This window comes from Heterocephalus glaber, unplaced genomic scaffold (genome assembly GCF_053883595.1).
Source record: "Heterocephalus glaber isolate CG9 unplaced genomic scaffold, H.glaber_assembly_v1.0 deba00001531, whole genome shotgun sequence".
NCBI lineage: Eukaryota > Metazoa > Chordata > Mammalia > Rodentia > Bathyergidae > Heterocephalus > Heterocephalus glaber.
Genome location: NW_028258329.1, coordinates 20,415,087 through 20,432,467, shown reverse-complemented (window position 1 = coordinate 20,432,467; position 17,381 = coordinate 20,415,087). Strand labels below are relative to the sequence as shown.

The 17,381-nt window shown below is 37.5% G+C and overlaps 1 protein-coding gene and 1 long non-coding RNA gene across 9 annotated transcripts in view; one reads left to right on the top strand and one right to left on the bottom strand.

Annotated features, from left to right (window-relative positions):
• LOC101703149 (uncharacterized) overlaps positions 1-17,381 on the bottom strand; it is a 37,185-nt gene that overhangs the window by 2,361 nt on the left and 17,443 nt on the right. The window contains exons 4-5 of one of the 4 annotated variants that reach the window (XR_015441831.1): positions 16,867-16,977; positions 14,704-14,818 (exon numbers count right to left, since the gene is read on the bottom strand). This is a non-coding gene — a long non-coding RNA (uncharacterized LOC101703149). Of the gene's footprint in view, positions 1-8,159; positions 16,978-17,381 lie in introns of those variants that run through there. The other 3 variants (XR_015441830.1, XR_015441832.1, XR_015441829.1) reach the window with 3 other exon arrangements.
• The window catches only part of Fsd2 (fibronectin type III and SPRY domain containing 2), a 58,234-nt gene that overhangs the window by 28,090 nt on the left and 12,763 nt on the right, over positions 1-17,381 (top strand). The window lies entirely within an intron of this gene.

Below are 17,381 nucleotides of genomic sequence, written 5' to 3'. Positions count from 1 at the left end.
TATCTCTTTTACTTCTCTCTCTTGCCTAATTGCTCTAACTAATGTTTTGAGAACTATATTGAACAGTAGTGGTGACAGTGGACATCCTTGTCTTGTTCCTAATTTTAGAGAGAAAGCTTCCAGCTTCCTCCATCTATTTCTTTTTAATTTTATTGGTACATTTTAGATATACATAATGATAACATTCATCATAGGAAATTTGTACCTGTACCTGATACATTTTGTTTCTTCTTTTTTTCCTATTCCCCTCCCCTCCCTTCAATCCCTCTTCTCCTCCTTATTTACAAAAGCTTTGTTTCCATTTTATTCTTCTATTCCTTTTTTTTTCATTAAGTTTATTGGTACATTTTAGGCATGCAATATGATGACATTCAGCATTGGGAATTTGTACCTTTACATGATGTATCTTGGTTCTTATTTTTTCCCCATTCCCCTGCCCTCCCTTCAACTCCTCCACCCTTCCCTATTAACAAAGACTTTGTTTCCATTTTATTCTTTCCTCATATTTTTTCCTTTCCCCTACCCCTCCCACTTCCTGTATCCATTTAGATCTTTTCTTCCTATTTCACATTATCAATTATACATTTTGATCCTTTGTTATACTTTTAGTTTCTCACACCAGAGAAACTATTCGGTATTTACACGTGTGTCCTATTTATTTCACTTAAGAATATGGCCTCAATGTGCATCCATTTAGCTATAAATGTCTCTAGTTCCTCATTCTTTATGACTGAGTAGTACTTGATTTTATTTTTAAAACCACATTTTCTTTATCCAGTCTCCAGTCAATTGGGCTGTTTCCAAGGTTTAGCTATTACAAACTGTGCCGTTCCTCCATTTATTATGATGTTGGTGGTTGACTTGTCATATATGGCTTTTATCAGATTGAGGTAAGGTCCTTATATACCTATTTTCTTCAAGATTTTTATCATGAATGAATGTTGGACTTTCTTAAAGTTTTCTGTGTCAACTGAGATGATCATGTGATTTTTGTCCTTGCCTATGTTCCCCCCCCATTAAGTTTATTGGTACATTTTAGGTATAAAATACATTTACATACATCATTGGGATCCTGTACCATTACATGAGTCTCTTGGTTCTTATTTTTTTCCCCTTCCCCTGCCCTCCCTTCACCCCCTCCACCCTTCCATATTTGCAAAGATTTTGTTTCCATTTTTCTCCTTTTCTCATATTTTTTCTTTTCCCTTCTTTCCTTTCCCCTACCCCTCCCACTTCCCCTGCTCCTTTAGACCTTTGCTTCCTATTACACAATATCAATTATACATTTTTTAAATTACAATATCAAGATCTAGGAGATATTACCACAGATTTTACAGAATTTAAAAGGATGTAGAAAGCATATTTCAAAAATCTGTTTTGAAATAAGTTTGACAACTTCTAAGAAGTACCTTGGAAGACAAATTAATGAAACTAACTCTGGAGGAAATATAAAATTTGAATAGCACCTATTAAAGAAAGTATATTCCTAGCTTGAAAACCTACCTCTATGACAACAGCATGCTTGTATACATTTTAACTGATAAATTATATCAAACATTTAAAGCAGAAAAAAAAGGAACACTTCTCCCCTCATTTTAGGAACTCAACATTGTGCTAATCCTAAAACTGGATAAAGATAATAGAAGAAAAAAGTATGAACATAGATAGAAATTTGTTTAACAAAACAAACTATTAGAAATCAGATCTGGCAGTTTGTAGAAAGTGGTTTTATTATAGGGATGGTAGTGTTGGTTCAGCATTGGAAGATCCATCCCCAAAAGTCATCATTTTAACAGAGGAAAGGAAAAAGCCTTATGGTCCTGTCAGTAGTTGGAGAAAAAGTATTGGACTAAATTCTACAGTTGCTCATGGTAAAGGCTATCAGGAGGCTAGAAGTAGAACAGAACCTTCTCAACAGAGCAAAGACATGTACTCCATACTTCCAGCAAAAATGCGTTATATGAATGGAGAAAATACAATGCTTTTTCTTTAAGGTGGGGAACAAGGGCAGATATGCTTACTCTTCATCTGTCCATTAAACTTTGAAACCTAGGCCCAAACCAAAATAGTCTGGCAATAAAATAACACAATTAGGATAGGATTGGCAAGGTAGAAGCAAAATCTTTATATGTAGATGAAATGATCATCTACAGAGAAAATACTAAGAAATCTCTAGGAGCCCTGAGAGCTTGTATTTGAATTTAGCAGGATTAGAAAACACAAGGTATATATAAAAATTCAGGTCTATGTATACTTGCTATAAATGAAGAATTGGATATTGAAATTTAAAAGTTATGTAGGAGTACAAAGGAACTAGAAAAGTTAAAAAAAAAACAGTGTTGGAAGACATTTAGTACCTAATTTTAAGACTTCCTCTAAAGCTACGGTAATCAAGGCAGTGTTGGTGTAAGGAAAGACATATAGATTATTGGAATAAAACAGAGAATCTAGAAGTAGAACCACACATATATGGTCCACTGAGTTTTGAAAGATTATTTAACATTAACCTTTTATAGAATATAAACTCAGTTCAAGAGCCGAGGAAAAGATAGTGTTTTCAGCAAATGGCAGTAGAACACCTGGTATCTGTATATAAAAAATTAACCTCAACCCTTTATTTCCATACATAAAAATAACTTGAAAGGATCTATGAACCTAAATATGAAAGCCTAAAAGTATAAAACTTTAAGAAGGAATTATGAAGGAAAATGTTTATGAATTTAGGGTAGGCAAGAACTTCCTAGGATACAAAAACATGATGTATAAAAGAAAAAAATTGATAAATGAGATTCCATCAAAATTTAGAACTTTAAATGACATCATTAAAATGAAAAGTAGTCCTTAAACAGACCATATTTATAATGCATATAACCTATGACCAGAATATATAAAGAACTCTTACAGATCATTAATGGACAACCCAATTAAAAAGTAGACACAAGAAGATGATAAATAGCCAGTACAGCACATGGAAAGGTGTGCAACACTAGAATCAGAAAAATACTAGTCATGAACAATAATAAGATTGACTTATATGCTCATTAGGGAGATGAAGTTAAAAGTTTTAAAAGCCTTGTCATGACTTTTTCTTTGTGTTGGATTCTCCCCCTTTGCATTTAATTTGTCACACCCAATGGATTCATTCTGCTGGGCTTCCTGGGGTTGTGATCCTCATTGTCTTTTCCTACGATATTGTCTAAAAATTTTTGGAGTGCTGGTTTGGTATTCATGAAGTTCCTAAGGTGCTTTATCATGAAAGTAACTTATTTCTCCATAAGTTTTGAAAGATAGTTTTGCAGGGTACATCAGTCTGGGTTGGAGGCTGTTTTCCTTTAGGGCTTGAAATACATCACTCCAAGCTCTTCTTGCTTTGAGGGTTTGCATTGAGAAGTCTTCTGTGATTCTGATGGGCTTTCCTTTGTATGTGATTTGTTTCTTTTCTCTCACTGCTTGTAGAATTTTGTTCTTCTGTTGGGTTTCTGGAATCCTAACTATTATATGCCTATGTGTAGAGTTTTTTTGATCAAGCCTAGCTGGAGTCCTAGATGCCTCACTTATCTGTATGTCAAGTTCTTTTCCCCTGCTTGGGAAGTTTTCTGCCATCACATCTGTAAACAGCTTTTTTACGTCATCTGCACTCTCTCCTGTTTCTTCATTGACTCCCATCAGTCTTATGTTATTCTTCTTTGCATCGTCTAGCAGCTGCTGGATTGATTTCTCGTGGTCCCTTACAATTTTAAAGCAATTTTTCTTTTCCTGGTCACTAATTGTAAACTTTTCTTCTGTATCTGAAATTCTGTCCTCACATTGGTTCATTCTGCTGAGTAGACTTTCGATGGAGTTTTTAATCTCCTGGAAATTTGTTTGCATCTGTTTTATGGATTCCATTTGTTTCCTATTTTGGGATTCCATTATGTTCCTCAGTTCCTCTATTTTTTTACCTATGTCCTCTCTAGATTTATTAATCATGTCTTGCACTGTGGGCACAATCTTTGCTGTTATCTGAGAAATTATTTCTGATTTCATTTTTTCCAGATCCTCTTTTGTTGCCAGTTCAGGGAGTCCAGGTGGTTGAGTATCAGATTGTTCCATCTCATTTCCCTTTGGGGTTGCTGTAGGTGATCTGGAAGTCTGTTTTTGAGGCTTGTTTACGTGTCTTCTCATTTCCATGGGGTGGGGGGTACTTCTGCCGCCCGCACGGCTCACCTTCTCTGCGCTAGGAGCATAGAATGGCAGTGGGGGAGCCTCTTCCTGGGCCCTGGGATTGGCTCACCTTCTCTGCCCTAGGAGCATGGAATGGCAGTGGGGGAGCCTCTTCCTGGGTGCTTGGATTGGCTCACCTTCTCTGCCCTAGGAGCGTGGAATGGTGGCGGGGGAGCCTCTTCCTGGGTCCTGGGATTGGCTCACCTTCTCTGCCCTAGGAGTGTGGAATGGCGGTGGGGGAGCCCCTTCCTGGGTCCTGGGATTGGCTCACCTTCTCTGCCCTATGAGCATGGAATGGCGGCCCCTTGCTTATGTTTATGTGATGTATTATATTTCTTGATTTGTGTATGTCAAATCATCCCTGCCTCCGTGGGATGAATCCTACTTGGTCATGATATAGGATTTTTTGTTTTTGTTTTTTGATGGTTTGTTGCACCCAACAGAATGCCAGTATCTTGTTGAAGATTTTTGTGTCTGTGTTCATTAAAGAGATTGGCCTATAGTTCTCTTTTTTGGTTAGGTCCTTTTCCAGTTTTAGAATCAGGGCAATGCTAGCTTCCATGTATGACTTTGGGAGGACTCCTTCCCTTTCCATTAAATTAAAGAATTTAAAGAGTACTAGCATTTGATCTTGACTCAAGTTCTTGTAAAATTGGGAATGAATCCACTGGGACCTGGACTTTTCTTAGTTGGTAGTTTTTTAACTACTTGTTCAATCCCGTTGCCTCATTTTGGAGTAAACAGGGTCTTATTTACATCTTCTTGTTTGAGCTGTGGTAGTACATATGTGTCTAGGAATCTATCCATTTCTTCTGAATTTTCCATTTTATTAGAGTACAGATTCTTAAAGTAGTTACTAATAATTTTCTGGATTTTGGCAGTCTGTTGTGACTTTACCTTTTCCATTTCTAATTGCGTTGATTTGGGTCTTTCCTTTTTTGATAAGATTGGTTAAGGGTTTGTCTATTGTGTTTATTCTTTCAAAGAACCAGATCAAAATTCATTGTATTATTTTTTTAGTCTCAATTTCATTAATTTCTACTCTGATCTTGTTCTTGTTCTTGATCTTGATTATTCTTTGCAGAAGACTGCAATATCGATTATGCCCAAAGCAGGCTATAAGCAGTGCAGGCTGTAAAGAGTTAACCCGACAATTCACTTGTTCATAGAAATGAATCTGGCCGAACCTTATGTGGGTCAGAGTAACTCGCACCCAAATTCCATTTCCACAACTAAAACCTTCTCTTTTTTTTTTTTCTGGTACCAGGAATCAAACTGAAGACCTTGTGCTTGTGAGGCAGCCGCAGTGTCACTGAGCTAATCGCCAGCCCAACTAAAGCCTTTACTAGAAGGACAATATTCTAATTACAAACATATATTTTGTCTATTCTGTTCCTAATTCAAGAATGCTTTATCTTTGTTTTTTACCAGCTTTGCTTATATTAATTTCCATAGAAACCACACAACTGTGCATCCTCACACATAATTTTGCCCTTGCTCATAGCTCAAATTTACCTAATTGATTACTAATAAAAATCAGTGGTTTCAACAGCCCAGTGCCTTTGTTGGTTGTACCAGCATTGGTCATCCTGGAGCCCCATTTTCTATCTCTCTTAGTTCTGTCTTTTTAGTTTATTTTTTTCCTCAGGCCTGTGTCATACACTGGGCAGGAGACTGGAGCCTATGGCAGAGGTTTCCGGTAATGTTTCAGGGGTTCCCAGTAGTTCTTGTTCTCTAGGACTTTGAATCATTCAGTTATTTATTTGTGCTTGCTCGGTTTTTCTGATGTGGGCATTCACACCTATAAACTTCTCTCTTAGAATTGCTTTCATTGTGAACCATAGGTTCAAGTATCCTGTACTGGCATTATTGTTTGATTCTAGGAACTAATTTCTTCTGTGACCCATTGAATATTAAAGAGGGCATTGGTTTTTTTAAAATTTTACTTTATTGGTACATTTTAGGTGTGCAATATAATGACATTCATCATTGGAAATTTGCACCTTTACATAATCTCTCTTGGTTCTTATTTTTCCCCCTTCCTCTATCCCTCTATCCCTCCCCATTTACTTTAACTCCTCTATCCCTCCCTATTTACAAAAACTTTGTTTCCATTTTTTCATTTTCTCATATTAATTCCATTCCCTTCTTTCCTTTCCCCCACCTCTCCCACTTCGCCTTCCCCTTTGCCCCTTTTCTTCCTATTTCACATTATCTATTATACCTTTTAGTCCTTATTTACACTTTCAGTTTCTCATAACAAAGAAACTATTCAGTATTTACACGTGTGTGTCCTGTTTATTTCACTTAAGAGTATTGCCTCAATGTGCATCCATAAATGTCTATAAATGTCTATAATAAAGAGCTATAAATGTCTCTAATGTCTCATTTTTTATGGCAGAGTAGTATTCCATTTTATTTAAAAAACCACATATTCTTTATCCAGTCTCCAGTTGATGGGCATTTGGGCTGTTTCCAAGTTTTAGCTATTACAAACTGTGCTGCTATGAACATGGGTGCACATATATCACTGTGGTATGATTCTTTTAATTCTTTGGGGAAGATACCCAGCAGGGGAATAGCTGGGTCAAATGGGACTTCCAGTCCTAGTTCTTTGAGGTATCTCCATACTGATTTCCACAGTGGTTGCACCAGTCTACACTCCCACCAGCAGTGGAGTAGTGTTCTTCTTTCCTCACAGCCCCACCAGCATTTGTTATTGCTTGATTTCATGAGAGCAGCCATTCTTTCTGGGGTGAGGTAGAATCTCAGCATTGTTTTCATTTGTATCTCCCTAATGACCAGTGATGTTGAACATTTTTTCATATGTTTATTTGCCATTTCTACTTCTTTGACTGAGAAATGTCTGTTCATTTCAGATGCCCATTTTTGGATTGGGTCTTTAAATTTGGGAGGTCTGATTTTTTAAAGTTCTTTGTAGATTCTAGATACTAGACATTTTAGGGACAGCTGGTGAAAATTTTTTGCCACATTGTGGGTTGTCTCTTCACACTGTTGGTGGTTTCTCTTGCTGTGCAGAAGCTTTTTAGTAAGAAGAGATCCCACTTGTTGATTGTTTGTGCTAGTTCACAGGCAACTGAGGTTTTGTTCATAAAATCTTTTCCTACACCAATGTCTTCAAGAGTTCTTCCTGAACTCTCTTCCAGCCGGTTTAGTGTTTCTGTTTTAATATTTAGATCTTTAAACCATTTATATTTTAGTTTAGTGCATGGTGAGAGATATAGGTCTAGTTTTAGTCTTTGGCAAGTTGAAACCCAATTTTTCTAGCACCATTTATTAAAAGAGGCTATCTTTCCTCCAGTGAGGGTATTTGGCTCCTTTGTCAAAGATGAGGTGGCTCAGTGTGTCTGGAGTTGTTTCTGCATCTTCTAATCTATTCCACTGGTCCTCAGGTCTGTTTCTTTGCCAGTACCATGCTGTTTTTATCACAGTAGCTTTGTAGTATAGTTGCAGGTTGGGGGTTGTGATACCCCCTGCCATGTCTCTGTTACCTAGAATTGCTTTTGCTATTCTGGGTCTCTTCTTGTTTCAAATGAATTTTTAGATTGTTTTCTCAATGTGTGTGAAGTATGCTGCTGGGATTTCAATTGGGATTGCATTGAATATATATAGCAGTTTTGGAAGTATGGCCATTTTCACTATTTGATCCTTCCTACCCAGTAGCAGGGGATGTCTGTCCATTTTCTGATATCATCTTCAATCTCTCTTTTCAGAGTGCTATAGTTTTCAGAGAAGAGGTCTTTGATTTCTTTTGTTAGATTGATTCCTAGGTATTTTAGGTTTTTGGATGCTATTATGAAAGGAATTGTTTGCCCTATTTCTCTCTCAGTGAGTCTATTGTTTGTGTACAGAAAAGCTATTGATTTTTGTGTGTTGACCTTGTATCCAGCTACTTGACTGAATTTGGTTATTAAGTCTAGAAGACTTTTGTTGGAGTTCTTGGGGTCTTCTATATAGAGTATTATATCATCTGCAAATAATGACAATTTGACTTCTTCATTTCCTATCTTTATTCCTTTTCTTTTTCTTGTCTAATTGCCATGACTAATGTTTCCAAAACTATATTAACAGAAGTGGTGATAGTGGACATCCTTGTCTTGTTCCTGATTTTAGTGTGAAGGATTTGTTTTTGTTGTTGTTGTTGTTTTTTGTTCTTGTTTTTTTTGGCACCGGGGACCGAACTCGGGACCTTGTGCTTGTGAGGCATGCACCGGAACCACTGAGCTAAACACCTGGCCCAGTTTTTGACCATTTAGTATGATATTGGCTGTTGGTTTTTCATAGATGGCTTTTATCAGATTGAGGTAGAGACCATCTATTCCAATTTTTTGTAGGTTTTTTGTGTTTTTTTTGTACTGGGGATCAAACTCGGGTCCTTGCGCTTGCGCAGCAGGCAGCAAAACCACTGAGGTAAATCCCTGACCCATTTGTAGGGTTTTTATCATAAATATGTGTTGGACTTTGTCAAATGCTTTTTTTGCATCTATTGAGATGATCATATGGTTTTTCCCCTTGGTTCTATTAATATAGTATATTACATTGATTGATTTGCATATGTTGAACCATCCCTAGATCCCTGGGATGAATCCCACTTGGTCAGGGTGTATGATCTTCTTGATGATCTTCTGCATTCTATTTGCCAGTATCTTATTAAGAATTTTTGCCTCTATGTTCATTAGTGAGATTGGCCTGTCGTTCTCTTTTTTTGGTTTGGTCTTTCTCTGCTTTGGGGATCAAGGTGATGCTTGCTTCCAGGAATGAATTTGGGAGTATTGCTTCCCTTTCAATTTCATTGAAGAGCTTGAACAGTAGTGGCAGTTGTTCCTCTCTAAATGTCTTGTAGAATTCAGCAGTGAAGCCATCAGGACCTGGGCTTTTCTTAGTTGCTAAGTTTTTAATTACGTTTTCAATTTCATTGATTGATATTGGGTTGTTTAGAATTTTTAGGTCTTCATTCAACTTTGGTAATTCATACATATCTAGGAATCTGTCCATTTCTTCTGTGTTTTTCATCTTATTGGCATATAGGTACTCGAAGTAGGTATTGATGATCCTCTGGATTTCTGCTGGGTCTGTTGTAATTTCACCCTTTTCATTCCTAATTGCATGGATTTGGGCCTTTTCTTTCCTTTTTCTGACAAGGTTGGCTAAAGGTTTGTCAATTTTGTTGATTCTTTCGAAGAACCAACTCTTGGCTTCATTGTTTTTTTGTATCGTTCTCTTAGTCTCCATTGCATTGATTTCTGCTCTGATCTTTTTTTTTTTTTTTCTGCTCTGATCATTATAATTTCCTCCCTTGTATGAGCTTTGGGTTTGTCCTGCTCTTCTTTTTCTAGAAGCTTGAGGTTCGGCATCAGGTTGTTTGATTGGGCTCACTCTGTTTTCCCAACATGAATATTCATTGCTATGAATTTCCTTCGTAAGACTGCTTTCATGTGTCCCATAAATTCCAATATGTTGTATTGTCATTGTCATTTAATTGAAGGAACTGTCTGATTTGTTCTTTAATTTCCTGTGTGACCCATTTGTTATTCAGAAGTGTGTTGTTCAATTTCCATGTGTTTATGAAATTTTTGAAGTTTCTTTTGCTATTGGTCTCCAGTTTCATCGCACTATGGTCTGATAATATACAGGGGATAACTTCAATTCCTTTGCACTTACCTAAATATGTTCTATGAGTGAGTATGTGGTCTGTTTTGGAGAATGACCTGTGTGCAGCTGAAAAGAATGTGTATTCTTATTTTGTGGGTGGAGCACTCTGTAATCATCTGTTAAGTTCATTTGTTCAAGAGTTTAATTGAGTTCTGGTATTTCATTGCTTGCTTTTTGTCTAGTTGATCTATCTGTGACAGTGGGGTATTGAGGTCCCCCACTACTGTTGTGTTAGTGCTTATATGATTTTTCATGTCTGTTAGTATTTGTTTTATATATTTGGGCACATTAGTGTTTGGTGCACAGATATTTATGATTGTCATCTCTTCCTCTTGGATTGTTCCCTTTACAAGGATGTAGTGTTCTTCTTTGTCTCTCTTAGTCAGTGTTGGATTGAAATCCACTTGATCTGCAAAGAGGATAGCTATTCCTGCTTTTTTTCGGGTTCCTGTCACATGGAATATTGTTTTCCACCCTTTAACTTTCAGTCTATGAGTTCCTTTTTGAATTAAGTGTGCTTCTTGTATGTAGCATATTGTTGGATCTTGCTTCTCGACCCATTCTGTTAGTCTATTTCTTTTTATTGGTGAGTTGAGACTATTAACATTGATGGTTATAACTGATATGTATGGACTTGTCCTTGTCATGACTTTTTCTTTGTGTTGGATTCTCCCCCTTTGTGTTTAATTTCTTGTCGTGTCGGATGGATTCATTCTGCTTTGCTTCCTGGGGTTGTGATCCTCGTTGTCTTTTCCTAGGATATTGTCTAAAATTTTTTGGAGTGCTGGTTTGGTATTCATGAAGTTCCTAAGGTGCCGTTTGTCATGAAAGTATCTTATTTCACCATCAATTTTGAAAGATATTTTGCAGGGTGCATCAGTCTGGGTTGGAAGCTTTTTTACTTTAGGGCTTGCAATACATCACTCCAAGCTCTTATTGCCTTGAGAGTTTGCATGGAGAAGTCTGCTGTGATTCTGATGGATTTTCCTTTTTATGTGATTTGTTTCTTTTCTCTCACTGCTTGTAGAACTTTGTTCTTCTGTTGGGTTTCTGGAATCTTAACAATTATATGCCTATGTGTAGAGTTTTTTTGATCAAGGCTAGTTGGAGTCCTAGATGCCTCACTTATCTGTATGTCAAGTTCTTTTCCCCTGCTTGGGAAGTTTTCTGCTATCACTTCTGTGAACAGTTTTTTAATGTCATCTGCACTTTCTTGTGTTTCTTCATTGACTCCCATCAGTCTTATGTTATTCTTCTTTGCATCGTCTAGCAGCTGCTGGATTGATTTCTCGTGGTCCCTTACAATTTTAAAGCAATTTTTCTTTTCCTGGTCACTAATTGCAATCTTATCTTCTATATCTGAAATTCTGTCCTCACATTGGTTCATTCTGCTGCATAGACTTTCAGTCGAGTTTTTAATCTCCTGGAAATCTGTTTGTATCTGTTTTATGTATTCCATTTGTTTCCTATGATTCCATCATGTTCCTCAGCTCCTCTATTTTTTTTATCTGTGTCCTCTCTAGATTTATTAATCATGTCTTGCACTATGGGCACAATCTCTGCTGTTATCTGAGAAATTATTTCTGATTTCATTTTTTCCAGATCCTCTTTTGTTTCTAGTTCAGGAAGTCCAGGTTGTTGAGTATCAGAGTGTTCCATCTCCTTTCCCTTTGGGGCTGATGTAGGTGATCTGGAAGTCTGGTTTTGAGGCTTGTTTATGTGTCTTTTCATTTTGACGGGGTTGGGGGGGAGTTGCTGGCGCCTGCACTGGTCACCTCTTCTGTGCTGGGAGTGGTAGTACGTTGGCCCAGAAGCCTCCTCCTCTGCACTGGGAGCTGTGGCACGTCAACCTGGAAGCCACCTCCTCTGTGCTGGGAGTGGTGGTACATTGTCCGAGAAGACTCCTACTCTACACTGGGAGTGGTGGCACATCAACCCAGAAGCTTCCTCAAGAGGGCATTGTATAATTCCCACTTGTATACATAATTTCTATGGTTTCTTTTGCCACTGATTTCTAGTTTCACTGCACTATGATCTGATAATATGCATGGGATAATTTTGATTCTTTTGTATTTACTTAAGCATGCTTTATGGTCTAGCATGTCGTCTATTTTGGAGGAAGTTTCATGTGCTTCTGAGAAGACGCTTCATGTGTATTCTGTTGCTGTTGGATTGAACACTCTGTAGATTTCTATTAAGTCCATTTGTTGAAAGATCTGGTTTGACTCTGATATTTCTTTATTGATTTTTTTTTGTCCAGTTGATCTATTTGTGACAGTATTGAGGTCCCCTATTATCATTGTGTTGTTTTTTACCTGATTTTTTATGTCCAGTATTGTTTATGAAGTTAGGCAAGCCAGTGGTTAGTGAAAATATATTTATAATTGTTATCTATTCATGTTGAATTGTTCTGTTAACCAAAATGTAGTGGCCTTTGCATCTTCTGATGAGTTTGGCTTGAAATCTACTTTATCTGAAATTAGGATAGCTACTCATTTTGTTGCCTTGTTTTCCTGTGTTCCCTTTGCATGCAGTACTGTTTTCCATTCTTTGATTTTAAGTCTGTATATTTCTTTTTGGATTAAATGTGTTTCTTGTATACTGCATATCTTGGGTTTTGTTTATTGACCCCTTCTGCCAATCTGTGTCTTTTGACTGAGAAACTGAGACCATTCACATTGTTATTAGTAAAAAATATTGACTTATTCCTGTTATTGCCTTATTTCCCTGTTACTTATTTCTTCATCTCCCACCCCATCCCTCTGCTCAACTGTTCACCCTGCCTAGGTATTAATTCTATGAGATTTTTGACATTATTGGCATCCTTGTCTCTTTCTAGGGTATCCTTGAGGAATTTTTGTAATGGTGTTTGGTGATCATGAATTTCATGAGATGCTCTTTGTCATGGAAATACTTTATTTCTCCAATTTGGAAAGAAAGTCTTGCAGCATATAATTGGGTACGTCTGGATTTGAAGTTGTTATCTTTTAGGACTTAGAATACTTTACTCTAAGCTCTCTTGTCCTTTAAGGTTTGTGTTGAGAAGTCTACTGTAATTCTAATAAGTTTACCATTATAAATGAGCTGTTCCTTTCCTCTAATAGCTTTATCCTTAACAGCTTCTCCTGCATCACTTATCTATGTGATAAGATATAATATCTTATATATTTATTTCTTTCCCATATTTAGAAAGTTTTCTGCTATTATTTCTGTAAACAAGTTTTTTATACTCTTTGTGCTGCTCTTTGATTTTTCACTTATTCCAATTAAATTAGTCTTCTTTGTAGTCTCTAGAAGATACTGAATCCATTTTTCATATTCTCTTGTTTTTGTAAGGTATCTGAGTAACTGATCTTGAAAGCATCCCTATCTTCTATATCTGATAATCTGTCCTCACATTGGTCACTTTTGGTCACTTCTGCTGCCCATATTTTCAGTATAACTTTTAATCTGTTGGATTTCTGTTTGAAATCTTTTCATGGTCTCTAGTTCTTTGCTAGACCGGTCATTCATGTTTTGTAACATTTTGTGTAGCTCAGCTAGCTTTTTATGAGTGCCTTCTTAAATTCCCTGATTGTTTTATCACCTGTCTTATCTGATTAGTTATATTTTCTGTGAGTCCACTGAGCACCTATTTGATCTGATTTTTAATCTCCTTTGTTATCATTTCAAATAATTCAGGTGTGTGGCTTTTGCTTTCAAAGTCCCATGGATCAGCTCTGGAGTTTTGGGAGCCATTTTTTTTTGCCTTGCCTTTCTCATGTTTTTTTGTTTGTTGTTTTGTGCTTAGGTAGGGGGTCACTTGTAGTGGAAAGACTTTGCTGCCAATATGGAGCTCTCCTTAGTCTGTAAAGCAGACTAACTGTAGTTCTTTGCCTCTATCCCAAGATCTGATCACCTCTGTTAATATTGGAAGGGGCGGGAATGCATTGTAATTGGTTCAGCATTCAGTTTTGGGGGAATGGACTGCAGTAGTATTAATGTCACAAAGGTAATACAGGTATTGGCATACAGAGAAAAACAACAATATGCAACCCTGGCAATATCAGTTAAATCAGCAACAATAATATCATCCAAGACAAACTGGACATTGACATACCATAAGAAGCAATAAGGTATCACCCTTACCCTTAGAAAGCAAATCTACTATTATGGTATAAACCCTAAGACAAACTAAATATTGACATACAGCAAATATTTACTAAATGCAATAACTATGTCTCCACTAATGATAGGAAAGAATTGAACAATAGAACATAGAGTTAACTATTTAAAGATTAATAAAGCTTAATGGTTATATTATTGAAAATATAGGAGGTTAGAAATGGGAGAATGCAGTAAGAAAAATTTTATAAATTAAGCAACTAAAGATGAGAGAAAAGTGAAAAAGAATCCTATAATGGAGTAGAAGAATACTTACAGAAGTAAACAAAGTTAACAGAAAAAATGAGAAACAGAAGATAAAAACAGAAAAATAATGTGGAGAATAAAAATAGAAAAAAGGGGGAAAATGAGTAAGAACTAAGAAATAAAAAGTAAGTTCAAAAGCAGAAAAAAATTTTTCTCTGTATTTTTGAAAGAGTAGTTTCCTTCTAGGATCTACAGTTTTGGATTTTAGCTAATCTTGATTTTCTCTGCTTATCCCAGTGGTGGCAATCTTGTGGCACACACGTTATTGTGTTTTTCTTTTAAAACAAAAGATGTTAATGTATCAGTTGTTTTTTCTAAACTAAAACCTCAGTATTCGGGTTTAATTGCAGTGTTGGCACTTTGTCATAAATAAGTGGGCTTAAGTTTGAGTGTGGCATTCATCTTTAAAAGACTTACCATCACTGTCCCAGCCTTACGGCTTGTGGGTTTGTAAGCTATGCCCCCTCTTCCAGAGGCCCCTCTGTTTACCCCAGGCTGAGACATGCATCGGGAAGACAGTCAGACCTCAGATCTGTGGTGGATGAAGGCAACAGGTAAGGGTTTAAGTACTTAATGTCAGCAGACCCTTTTGGACCTGGCTGTTTCTGAGCACCACTCAAGCTGGGCCTGGCTTCTCACCACAGGGGTTGGGGACTGTTTCCTTCCAGCCTGAGTTCAAAATTCTCAGGGAATTTCTTTCTAACCTGCTCCCTGTCCTCAGCTGCACACATGACTGTCTCTCACCCAGTCACTGTGAGTCCCCAGTCACTTGGAGCCCTGAAGTGAAGTTGTTTTTCAATTGTTCTGAGTCCCAGGTTTAGATAATCAATGCCTTCCTGAAATGGTGCCTGACAAAGCACTCTCTGGCGATATGGTCAGTGCCTGTGCTTGAATCCTCTCTGGCTGTTCCTCACTGTGTGGAAGGAGTCCACTTGGAGCAAGACCCAGCACTATTTTGCAGTTCACAAAGGCTGGGGGTTCTACTGCTACTTCTCCCTGGATCTCCTGGCCCTGGGTGCTTACCTTGCCTCTGAGGAGCTGGGTTCTCCTCCCCATGAGCCACAAGAGCTGGGGAAAGAGTCTAAGTTGTTTTATTCCTTTCTGTGCATTATGGAACACCTTACCAACTTCTTTGTAGCTTATGATTTTTCCTGTCAGTTCCTTCCTGATTCCTGTTGATCTGCTTCTCTTTTTTCTTCAACAAGTTGTTATTTTCAATTGTCTGGACTCTGGATCTCAGAGAGGCTGAATTTTGCTACCAGTTACTACTCCACCATTTTCTTTCTCCTCAATACCTCTATTCTTCCTAGTACTAGAAGTTCTAGCCAGAGGAATTCAGAAAGAAAGATAAATAGTCATCCAAATTGGAAAGGAAAAAGTAAAATTATCCTGTTTTGTAGTCATGATATGACAAGATCTTGTTGTAGAAAACCCTAACAACTCCCTAAGCTTTGAGAGAGAAACTTTGATGTCTAAAAAAATTATAAGGATTTAGAAACAAATATTGTTTCCCCCCAACTTTCTGTTTTTTGTCTTTATGGCTTGTATGTGTGAAAGCAGAGGCTGCCCTCCCAGGGTGAATGCCTACTTTTAGTGTCCAGGGCACGAACATCAGGCTCTAGGGAGCCTTGAAGTATCTTCTGTTCATAGTCTGCCTAATTTTTAAAACACCTGCCTTCCTACCTAGTTTACATCAAGCAAGAAGCCCAAATTTAATTTCCTTGGATGTTGTATTTATGTTCCTCCTGGGTCACTGTTTTTAGCATGGTAGCTGAGAGACAGGCATTGGAATTCTTTTGAGCCAGTAAGAATCCCAGCTATGTTACTTCCTGGCCATGTGATCCTGGGCAATTTACCTAACCTCTCTGGGTATTGGTTTCTTCATCTGTACATGGACATCATAATGCTTACGAGGATACATGAGAATTAAATAAGATAATGTACATACAGCATATAACACAGTCCCAAGTAGCTTTTTATAATATTGTTGCAATATTTAAAGATAATACTAGAATTTTGACTACTCATCTTCTCTTTTTCATCAACACCCAATGACACAATTATGAACAATGGTATGTATGTTATTTTAGAGTTTTTCTAAAAGATGAAATCATTGTTCTATAATCTGCTTTTTTAACAAAATAATTATGTTGAGTATTTACTTTCACTGATAAATTTATCCACAACATCATTTTAATGACTACCTACCTTAATGTTTTTATTTAATTCTCAATTTTTGGACACTAAGATGTTTCTAGAATTTTAGCCATTATAAATCAGATGGTATTAAACATCTTTAACCATGAGTCTTAGAAACCAATCTTAGAATCACTAGGTCATGGGAAGATTTCACTGGGCTATGGAGTATACTGAATAATCCTTTCCCCCATCTGGGGATGGTGCTGTCCAATAATCAAGCCTGGTCATTTGGAAGGAAAGGCACCATGGCCCAGATCATTGATCAGCATTGACAGTCTTCTTTACCATCCTGTGCCCAGCTCCCATACAGACCTTCCCATCCCATATGCATCGAGTGCCTCCTGAGTGGCAGGAAGCTCCCCGAACCCTCCCTCCTCTTACCTACAGCTCTTAGAGGGGCTTCTTTGGCAGTGCAGAGAGGTCATCTTCTGGACACCCTGGTCCTTTGGGTGTCTTCCTTCTCACCTCTGTCATGGCATGGACCTCTAGCCCCTGGCCAGAAAGGAAAAGATGAGCTATAGCCAAGGAAATTCCTTTAAGTTTAGCTATGCTCTTACCTGGATTGATCAGTTTCATTTTGAAACTAAGGATGCTCTTAAAATCCTGGGATGAAGGGAAGGGCTCTTTGGGAGAAGGACAGAGAAAGAATAGGGCTTGCTTTTCTTCCAGGTTGTGTGTGAGACTCTGTGGGAGTGGAAGAGGTGGAAGTATGAACCCACAGAGAAGAGGAGTTAATTTAGTAGATAGACCTTAGAGAAGATGGCTCTAGAAAGCATAATTTGGCCACCCTAACCCACTCTCATTGTAATGATGCCCCCTAGTAAAGGCAGAGCAATCCTGCTTAAGGATGTTGTTCCTCTGTTTACTCCAGAGCTGGGGGCAGCAGAACTGTGAGC